The following is a 10,177-nucleotide window of genomic DNA, read 5'->3' as shown; positions in this document are numbered from 1 at the left end:
ATGGGCCAGATTCACGATGATGTCACCAGAGTGCATCAGGCAAACCTAAAGTTGCCATAGTGATGAGATACGTATCCTTACATCACAAAGCAACCTGCCGACATCACAGGAGCATAGCCCAGCTAATTGCTAGTGCAACTGAACTCGTGTCATTTCATTAGCTGAGCTGATGATTGTGGTAACTATACTGAGCCTTTTTGGAATCCTTAGCATGGGAAGCTATGTTGCTTGAAATGCTCAACTACAGTTCATGGACCAGGGTGAGTAATTTCACAAAGTGTCATCATAAATGCACAAAATTATCTTACATATAGATGCTATTTTCATATCAGACTTTAATTCAACCATTATTTTAGTGTCTGCTGTAATGGAAAGTTACTGAAGAAAAGTGTTTTATCCTAAAAATGTCATTTAAGGGCAGCTGGATTCTATGAATAAAGTGTGATTGTACCCAGTGAGTCAAGGGCATGGGATGTTTTAATAATGTTCATCTCTGCCCCAGCAAAAAAGACAGATACAAAACTGCACGTAGCTAAGGCTAAGTGTCACGAACAGTTCTTTCCGGGCCCTATGCGGATGACATGATCCGGAATTGTGAGAATACAATAGGGAAAATAGTCATGTAGGAGAAGGGTCTGGAGACGGGGGTGTGTCCGAGGAGTGCAGGTGTCCAGGGGGAGTAAATCCAAGGTGAACAATCCAAGGGTATATCCAAAGGGGGAATCCAAAACGGGAGGTTGAGTCCAAGGCCAGGGGATCCATCCGAAGTAATTAAAAACAAGAACCAGGTCGGGACCAGCGGGACAGGGAATCAGGAACAGGAAACTAAAACCATGAGGGAGCCAGACGGGCTCTCACGAAGCAGGATTCAATGAGAAGCCTCGGGCAAACGCCAGCATCTGGCTTTAAAGGTGGAACTAAAGAGGGGCTGGAATAAGGAACAGGTGTAAGCAATGGGGGAAAACGAGGAAGGGCTGGAGCGCCCTTAAGAGGGGGAGTAGCGATCGTGACACTAAGACTTATAAGGACTGGAAAATTAGTGTCTTGTCTGTCTTTGTATTACTAACCAACCATAATGAAGTAAACAAGTTGTGATGTCTCATCAGTGTATAAAACAAGGGACCTTTTCCTATTTTACTTTGGTTCACAAGGAATGACGGCAGCCGAAAGCTTGGGAGAAATTGGAATCATTTATTGAGATGTGGAGATTTGGCGTAACCCGCTTGGCTGAGGGCCGACCTCCCGGCCGTTGGACGGGGAGGATAGGACCCCCATGCAACCAATGGGGTAGCTGCAAAGGTGGAGAGGGGGTGGAGGAGGGATGCAGAAAACAAACGAGGAAGAGGAGAGGGTGAAGTTTGATATATATGGAGACTGGTTGCTTACGTCAGGATTAGTGAGAATTGCGGCAGCTGTGTCGAATGAGCTCGGCTGCTTTCATTCCTCCCGAACTTTCATTAAAAACTCCATTTCACGAGGAATGACGGCAGCCGAAAGCTTGGGAGAAATTAGAATTGTTTATTGAGATGTGGAGATTTGGCGTAACCCGCTTGGCTGAGGGCCGACCTCCCGGCCGTTGGACGGGGAGGATAGGACCCCCCAAAAGAACCAAGCGGGACCCCCAGTCACCAGTGCAGAAACAAAAAACAAAAACAAAAACCAAGTGATTATTAAACTAATTCAGCCGAGGAGAGAAAGTGCCTGCTTGAGGGTACTGGGGTTAGTTTTGATGTATGCATGATAAGCCTCGGAGGACCAGCGGCCGAGTTGCTTGATGAGATACTTGGGTATGCCTTGGCGAGCGGCAGAGGACGCGGCCCCTGCTCTGAAGGAGTGCCCAGAGAATTGTTCAGGGGGGTATCTGGCCGTTAGAAGGATGTCGTAGAGGTGAGAGAGGAACCAGTTGCGGGTCACGATACGGCCCTTCTCGTTTACGAACAGAGGGTCAGTAGACAAAGCTCCGGCAGCGGTGCGAAGATGTGCGGAATGGGATAGAGGCTCGTATGGGCTTACGTATGAACAGAGTTTGAAATAATAGATGAGAGTGCCAGACCCGAGTTGGTCGGTTTTGCTTTTCTTGAGATAGAAGGTCAGTGTATCGGAAGATAGGATGGAGATGTTGGATAAGCAGGGTTGAGAAGAGGGATCGAAGGATGTGGAAGCAGCGCTAATTTCAGAGCATCTTAGAAAGCCGAAGAAGGCTAACAAGAATAAAGATTCAAAAGTGCGGTCGACCCAGGGTGAGTGGTAACCCGACCTGAGAATGTAGATGCAGGATTCGAGGATGCCTGAAGTAAGTGGTGCGCGTTGGTTCGGAAGTGGTTTTTCAAGCCGCTGAAAGCCTTTAAGCAGGAGACTAATTTGAGGGTGGATAAGGGAGGGACAGGTCGTGCCGAAAAGGAGTTTATGGAAGAAGTGGATGCCGCACAGGTATACTTTGGTGGTGGATGCTCGTACCTTGAGTGAGTTTCTACAATAGCAAACGAAGGATGATACAGTGAGAATATCGAAAGAAGGGAATTTTATGTTCGTGGAGAGGTGGAAGGATTGGAAGCCCTTCCAGGCAGTCCAGTAAGAGTTGAGAGTTCAAGGGGATATCCCTAAGAGGATAGTTTGCTGGGCCAGCTGGATGTAGTGATGGAAAGGATGATTCAGAGGAATGTGAGTTCCGAATAGGGAGGTACTGTGCATGGGTTTGGTCTTGCATCTGGTGCCAAGTCCCTGAATTTCTGAAATTGAAAGCGAGAGAGAGAGTCAGCTATCTCATTAAGGTGACCTGGAATGTGAGCAGCTACGAGGACGAATTGATGCGTGAGAGAAATCCATTTAAGGCGGCGGAGAAATTTCATGATAGATCGTTGATTGTTGATAGATAGATGTTGATTATATGGACTACTGCATAGTTGTCCGAATGGATAAGGACGGATTTTTGTTTCCAATTGTGGCCCCAAAGAGAAGCTGCAACGACAATTGGAATAATTTCGAACAGGGCCGATGACTGGTCGGCGAGAGGGATCGAAGAGAGTTCAGGAGGCCAAGGGGCCGCAAACCACTGGCCTTTGTAATAGCCTCCGAAACCGACTGAGGGGGCTGCGTCTGTGAAAAGCTGTATATCCTCAGCATCGGAGAGGAGGTCATCGTAGAAGAGAGATATGCCATTCCAGTTAGCCAAGAAAAGCTGCCAGAACCTGAGCTCGGATTTGCAGTCAGCTGAAAGAAGAGGACACGGAAGAGGCGAGGTCGAGAAGGTAGGAGATGAATGACTGTCCTTGGGGAATGATACGCATGTCATAATTGAGGTGGCCGAGCAGAGAGAGAAGTTCCCTCTTTGTGCAAGATTTGGCGGAAGAATAGGTAGAGATATACGTCTGGATCCTGTCGATCTTGTCGCGAGGCAGGGAGGCAGAGAAATTGATGGAATTGAGGGTGATCCCGAGGAATTGGATTATATGAGAGGGACCGGTTGTTTTGTCTGTGGCGAGAGGTACCCCTAGTTTCCCGAAAACGGAAGTGTGGAAGAGGCTCTTGCGGGTGGGGCGTGAGGAAAAGCTATGGTAAGGAAATCATTGAGAAGGTGGACGAGAAAAGGAAGCCTATTGTTATTTAAGAGGATCCAGCAGAGAGCTTCGGCTAAGGTATCGAAAATTTTTGGGCTACTCCTGCATCCGAAAGTAAGGCGGACTGCGAAGAAGAACTTGTTCCGCCAATGAACTCCAAAGAGGTGCCAGAAGTCTGGATCGAGAGGCATAACTTTAAAGGCACTGGAGACGTCGGCCTTAGCGAGCCAGGCACCCAGACCTGCGATTTTGATGAGAGAAATGGCGTGGTCAATTGTGGCATAGTGGAGGGAGAAGTCTGAACTGGGAATAAGGCTATTGAGACTTGGCACGCAGGAGTTATGGGGGGCTGACAAGTCAATTATAAGGCGTTTTTTACCGGAATACTTACGGACCGCTATACCGATGGGATTGATGCGGTATGCGGGGAATGGGGGAGAGTCGAGTGGGTCGATCATGAAACCGTTCTCGACTTCAGATGCTAACAAGGAATCAACGGACTTGGGATCAGCGGTGGCAGATTGCAAATTTTTGCAAAAGACTGGGGAAGAAGGAAGTGTGCACAGGCCTGGTGAGAATCCGAAGGAAAGGCCGTCGAGTAAGATTTGGGTGGAAGAGGGGTCGGGGTGACAGAGCAGTTCGGAAGCAAGAGCGGGGATATCGATTGGGGTAGACAAAAAGGCCAGTAGTCATTTGGGAATGCTGAAGGTGGAGCAAGCATGGAAAGGCCGGCGGGGGCAGGCGGAGCGAGCGTGAGCTTCGCTGCAGAAGCTGCAAATGTGGAGGAAGCGACAAAGGGAAGAGGTGCATGTCGAGGAATTGAAGTTGTTGCAAATTTGTTGACCTCTGATCATCACGATGGGGGGACCGCGAACGTCTCTGGACCGGGAAGGTTTGAAGAAGACCTGTCGGGAGAATTGATGCTGAGGGGGAGAAGGGGCAGAGTCGGGGTTGGGCTTGTGGACTGTATTTGGACAAAGATTTGATGGATGTGTCCGAGAGGAACAGAAGTCGCAGGAAAGAGCTCTGATGCTGGCGAAAGTGCGGCAGTAAAGCTCAATGTCGAGGGCTTCCCAGTAGGTGCGCTGGTTCCATTGGAGTAGGCGGGCAGCGGCCTTGGCCGAGAACTGCTTGTGGTAATCGTAGAACAGGGAGCCCTCGAAACGGACAGATAGATCGAGGATGATGTGCATGTAATCGTCGAGTTCCTGACAACGTTCAGGAAAGGCGGAGCACATGATGTCGCGAAAAATGCTGAAAGCCAAGCAGAAGTCGGAAATTCAAAGTTCTGAAGCAGAGTGAGGGTCAGAAGATTTGAGAGTAACGGAAATTGAGCCGCAGTCGACTGTTCTGGAATCGGAGTTGTAAGTGGAGGGAGAGAGAAGGTGAGCTAGATTGGCATCCGCACCTCGTAGAATTTGCTGCCGGAGTGAAAAGAAAATGGGAGGAGGACTAAACTTTAGTGCGTTAGGAGGAGCTGGGAGAGGAACGGCTGTTCGGAGAGAAAAGTCCTTAGTAAAGGGGAGATTGGAATCCAGGGCCGAAGGCATGGGATGACTGATGCGGTGTTGGACACCGGGGATGGGAGAGGATGAGGAGGGAAGAAGAGAGGAGAGCAGATTGTGGTGGGGGGGTTAGACAGATCTGGCGCCTGAAGCTCATTGGCTTGGGATATGGAAGCCGAAGGCTGTTGAGGAGGAATTGAAGCAAGGACTGTGGAGGCTGCCGAGTCGTCTTGGACACCAGGGGGTGGGGGAGGGTAAGAGCCACCTGCTGGCTGAGCTGGGGGTCATTTACTGGATGGCCTTTGGGCCGTGGAGACCGCAGCAGGGGCCGAAAGAAAAGAAACCGGGGCCGAAGGCACCAAGCTGGCGGAGCTTGAGCCGAGTTGGACGCCGGAGGTAGAGACAGAAGAGAGTGCAGAAATTAGATTAAGCAGAGAAGGGGGTTGGGGAGGGGCGTGAGCCTGGGGCCTTAGACTCAGCAGCAAGGAGTTTAGGGAAAGAGGCTGGGTGGAAGAAGCTAGGTGCGGTTGTTCAGCAGAGGAATGGATTGGTTGGGGAAAAGACACAGACATATCGGGACAAGACAAGACAGAAGACGTGACAGGCAGAGGCGGGAACAGCCTCAGGGTCCTCACGTTGGGATGAGTGGCGGCGGCGCGGGTGATGTCATCGGAGGGTGCCGGGAGAAGCTGTGTGGCTGATGTTTCCTTTGTGTAGACTGCGGTTAAATACAGGGAAAACAGAGCTTTTTTGGAAGCGTTTCTTTTAAAACGGACTCCATGTTTTCGAAGTATCCTCTGGAGGCTTGCTACGGTCCAGTTGGAAATCGCGAGAGATGATCCGGGAGAAGGGGGAGCCGATGTGCGTGAAGCGCGGCGGCTGGGACGTCCTCGAGAGAAGCGGGGGTTATTTGGAGACTTTGCCATGGAGGGACGGGAAGGCTGGGTTTGTGGTGAGAGAGGGACTACGACGGCAGAACGCAGTCTTCGGCGAGGAGTTGAATCTTGTGAGGACTGGCTGGGAGATGAACGGCGCTGATGTGGCACGGCGGGTGAAGGAGGCGATGAGACGGAGGTGAGGGGAGCGGGGGGGGAGGACTGGACGAGAGGGGTAGGAGAGTCTCCTGTGCTGCAGAAAAGGTCTTCATCGGAGCAGCGAATTTGTAGATCCATGAGAAGGGAGCACGGATACGAGCTAGGCGAAAACGAACCATGCAGAAAACGAACGAGGAAGAGGAGAGGGTGAAGTTTGATATATATGGAGACCGGTTGCTTACGTCAGGATTAGTGAGAATTGCGGCAGCTGTGTCGAATGAGCTCGGCTGCTTTCATTCCTCCCGAACTTTCATTAAAAACTCCATAAATCAGCTCGCACTTGCTGACAAGACTAGTGGTTGCTGTCTTTCCCTATTGCGCAATATGAATAAATGCCTTACTGAGTAAATGAGAACACCTCTCCTGGCTCTTCTTTGATAAAGATTCCACGACACTGCGTACAGTATATACCAGATAAGAGCAGACTAGCTATGTAATCAGTGAAATACTGTAGTTCTTGTCCTGGAATTTGTTTACACAAAACTGTGGTTAATGTTCTTTCTCATGTGACAGAACCTATAAACTGTATATCCTACAATGTTACAGAAATTCAGTTAAACATACGGTACTGCTTGAAAGTATGTAAACTCTTCATCTTTCAAATCTTAGACAAATAATCTCAAAGATTTTTTATCTGAATTCCAACATTCAATGGAGACACACATAAAATATATGATGATGATGTTATCCGGTCAGTCGGATCCAACTCTCGGTGATTCTATAGGCCATCTCTCGCCACCCTTTGCGGTCTTGCACTTTCTCTTTCAGCTGTTCTATGCCTAAGCCAGTGTCCATTTTGATGGCGACCTCGTCTTCTTGTTCCACTGACCATTCCAAGCATCATTGCTTTCTCCAATGAACCTGATCGCATCACGTGACCAAAATAAGTGAGCCGGAGTCTGGCGAAATTTCTGGCTTGATGCGCTCCAGAACCTCTTTATTGGTGACCCTTGCCGTCCATGATATCCGTAACAGTCTTCTCCAGCACCATAGCTCGAAAGCATCCATCCTCTTTCGGTCAGCTTTTTTCAGGGTCCAGCTTTCACACCCATACATTGATATGGGGAACACAATAGCATGGACCATTTCGCATTTGGTTGTGAGGCTGATGTCTTTGCTCTTCCAGATTTGGTGCATGCTCAGCATCGCACTACAGCCTAACGCAATTCGTCGCCTGATTTCAGGGCCGCAGTCTCCAGTTCGGTCGATCATGGATCCCAGGAAGCAGAAAACCTTGACGCATTCATTCTCTTCATTATTGATGGTTATTTTGACTGCTCCATTTCCAGCTGTTGTCATGATCTTCTTCTTTTTGATGTTGAGGTGGAGACCCATCTTTTCACTTTCCTTTTTGATTCTTAATATGAGGTATTTCAGGCCACCTTCTGTTTCCACCAGTAATGTTGTATCATCAGCACAGTGGAGATTATTAATATTTCTGCCTCCAATCTTCACACCGATATCCATTTCTTCCAGATCTAATTTCCTCATGATCATCTCTGCGTAAAGATTGAAAAGAAAAGGAGACAGAATACAGCCTTGTCGCACACCTTTCTCGATTTTGAACCATTCGGTGTCTCCATGTTGTGTTCGAACAGTTGCTTCTTGATCTTTATAAAAGGATCTTATCAGCTTGATCAAGTGTGCTGGCACTCCCAGTTCTTGCAGGGCCTTCCATAGCTTATCGTGTTCGATCCAGTCGAATGCCTTACTGTAGTCAATGAAGCATGATGACGAGCCAGGTAGTTCTGCTTCAATGATTGGGTGCAGACGCTGCTGTATGATCTTCAGAAGGACTTTGCTCGCATGAAGAATCAGAGCTATTGTACGGTAGTTGCAACAGTCCCCTGCGTCACCTTTCTTAGGCAGTGGGATGAATACTGATCTCTTCCAATCCTTTGGCCACCTGCTGGTTTCCCAGATCTTCTGGCAGATTGCTTTGATAGCCACTGGTGGAACAGGCCTCAACATTTCTGCTGGGAGACCCTGAGATGGTTTTCATGGCAGAATTGGACCAAACGGTTACCAGCTTCATTCCTTTCGCCTAATCCACACCGGCCTATGATGTTCGCCTCTTCTTGACTGGCGACCTTCGCATTGAAATTGCCCATGATATAAATGATATCCTTTTTGGGCACTTGTTCCAGTGCTTCCTCAATTTTGGCATAAAATTGTTCTCTTTCATCTTGTGGAGCATCTGTTGTTGGAGCATAGACTTGTAAAACCGTGACATTTAATGGTTTTCCACGGATACGGATGGCCATCATGCGGTTGCTGATGGTGGTGTAGCTCTCGACTGCATGGGCTATGTTCTTGTGTGCTATGAGTGCCACTCCATTTCGTCTAAGTTCTTGATGCCCAGAATAATACACTGAAAAGTCGTCCAAGTTGAAGTGGCCTTTATCTTTCCAGTGTAATTCACTTATACCAAGCAAATCTATGTTGAGTCTGATCATTTCTCGCTTGATGATGTCCAGTTTCCTTTGACTCATTCTGTGGACGTTCCATGTTGAGATCTTGTGCGTTTTTGTGCAGCGCAGATTCTTTCTTTCATCGCAGGCAGCATCAGCATCTGGGCTTCCCGAAGGCTTTCCCCCATTTGCGTCATAAAATCCCTGATTACTCGCAAATGATCCTTGCTCTTCCCCAGTCGCTTTTTGGATACCTGCTGGCCTGCGGGGTCCACCATTGGGTACCATATTTGAAATATGTGAGAGATTTTCCATGAATTTTCATGCCTATGGTTTTCTAGGGTAGGTCCCCAGGTCTTTCCCCAACCCTCCCCATTTGTCTGGGCTTGGGACCGGCATACAGGAGTAACCCTGCATGGCTGGGTTATAAAATATATACAGTTCAGTATATTGTTTCATTATCATTAAATAAGATGTTTATCTGAAACTCAATGACACCTGTGTGCAAAAGTAGGTAATTCAATAAGTGGTGGCATATTTTTTAACAGCTATGATGGCAAACAAATATTTCCTATAGATACTAATCAGTGTATCACATCTGTTTTGCCCATTCACCCGTACAAAAATGCTTTAACTGCTCCAGGTTTGGCTGTCTTGCATGAACAACCCCGCTTTCAGGTCTTGCCACAAAACTTCTGTTGGGTTGAGGTCTGGGCTTTGACTTGGCCAAAACAAAATCCGAACTTGAACTTGAACTTTATTGCCATATGTAACCGGTACTGGTACAATGTAATTCTTACTTACAGAAAGTCTCTCGATTGTAGAACAAGTGTAAAAAACAAAACAAAGTGCAAACAGTGCATCAAGACAATGTACAAACAAACAATAGACAATGTGCAAGTAAACATGTAGACAGTTTGAATGTAAAAAATACAGACGTGTAAACAATGACTGGAGATGTGCAATAGATAAGAAATCATAAAGAGGTAGATGGTGATGGTGTAGGTGTGGACCGAGGGGGATGGCTAAATGTGTTCGCCAGTCTCACTGCTTGTGGATAGAAGCTATTGAAGAATTTAGTGGTAAGTGTCCGTATGCTCTTATATCTCTTGCCTGAGGGCAGTGGGGTGAAGAGCTCATGCCCGGGGTGGTGACTGTCCTCTGTGATGGCCAGAATTCTACCACGGCAGTGGTCCTCATAGAGCTGTTTAATCTCGGTGAGACCGCAGCCGATGATCTTCTGGGCCATATTGACCATTCTCTGCAGTGCCTTTCTTTCTCGCGAAGAGGTGTTGCCATACCACACGGTGATCCCGTTGGTGAGGACGCTCTTGATAGTGCAGCGGTAGAAGTTCACCAACACATGTATTGGCATCCCCCATTGCTTGAGGCACCTCAAGAAATAAAGGCGCTGCTGAGCCTTCTTCATGATAGAGTCAGTGTTCACAGTCCAGGTTAGATCTTTAGAGATGTGAATTCCCAAAAACCTAAAGCTGGTGACTGTTTCCACTTCCGTTCCATCAATACTGAGTGGGCTGTGAGTGTGTGGCTTGTGTCTCCGAAAGTTCACTATTAGCTCTTTCGTTTTCTTTATGTTCAAGTCCAGGTTA

Source organism: Lepisosteus oculatus, chromosome 6, assembly GCF_040954835.1.
Source record: "Lepisosteus oculatus isolate fLepOcu1 chromosome 6, fLepOcu1.hap2, whole genome shotgun sequence".
Taxonomy (NCBI): domain Eukaryota; kingdom Metazoa; phylum Chordata; class Actinopteri; order Semionotiformes; family Lepisosteidae; genus Lepisosteus; species Lepisosteus oculatus.
The sequence above is the reverse complement of the archived record's forward strand: the minus strand, read 5'-3'. Positions refer to the sequence as shown.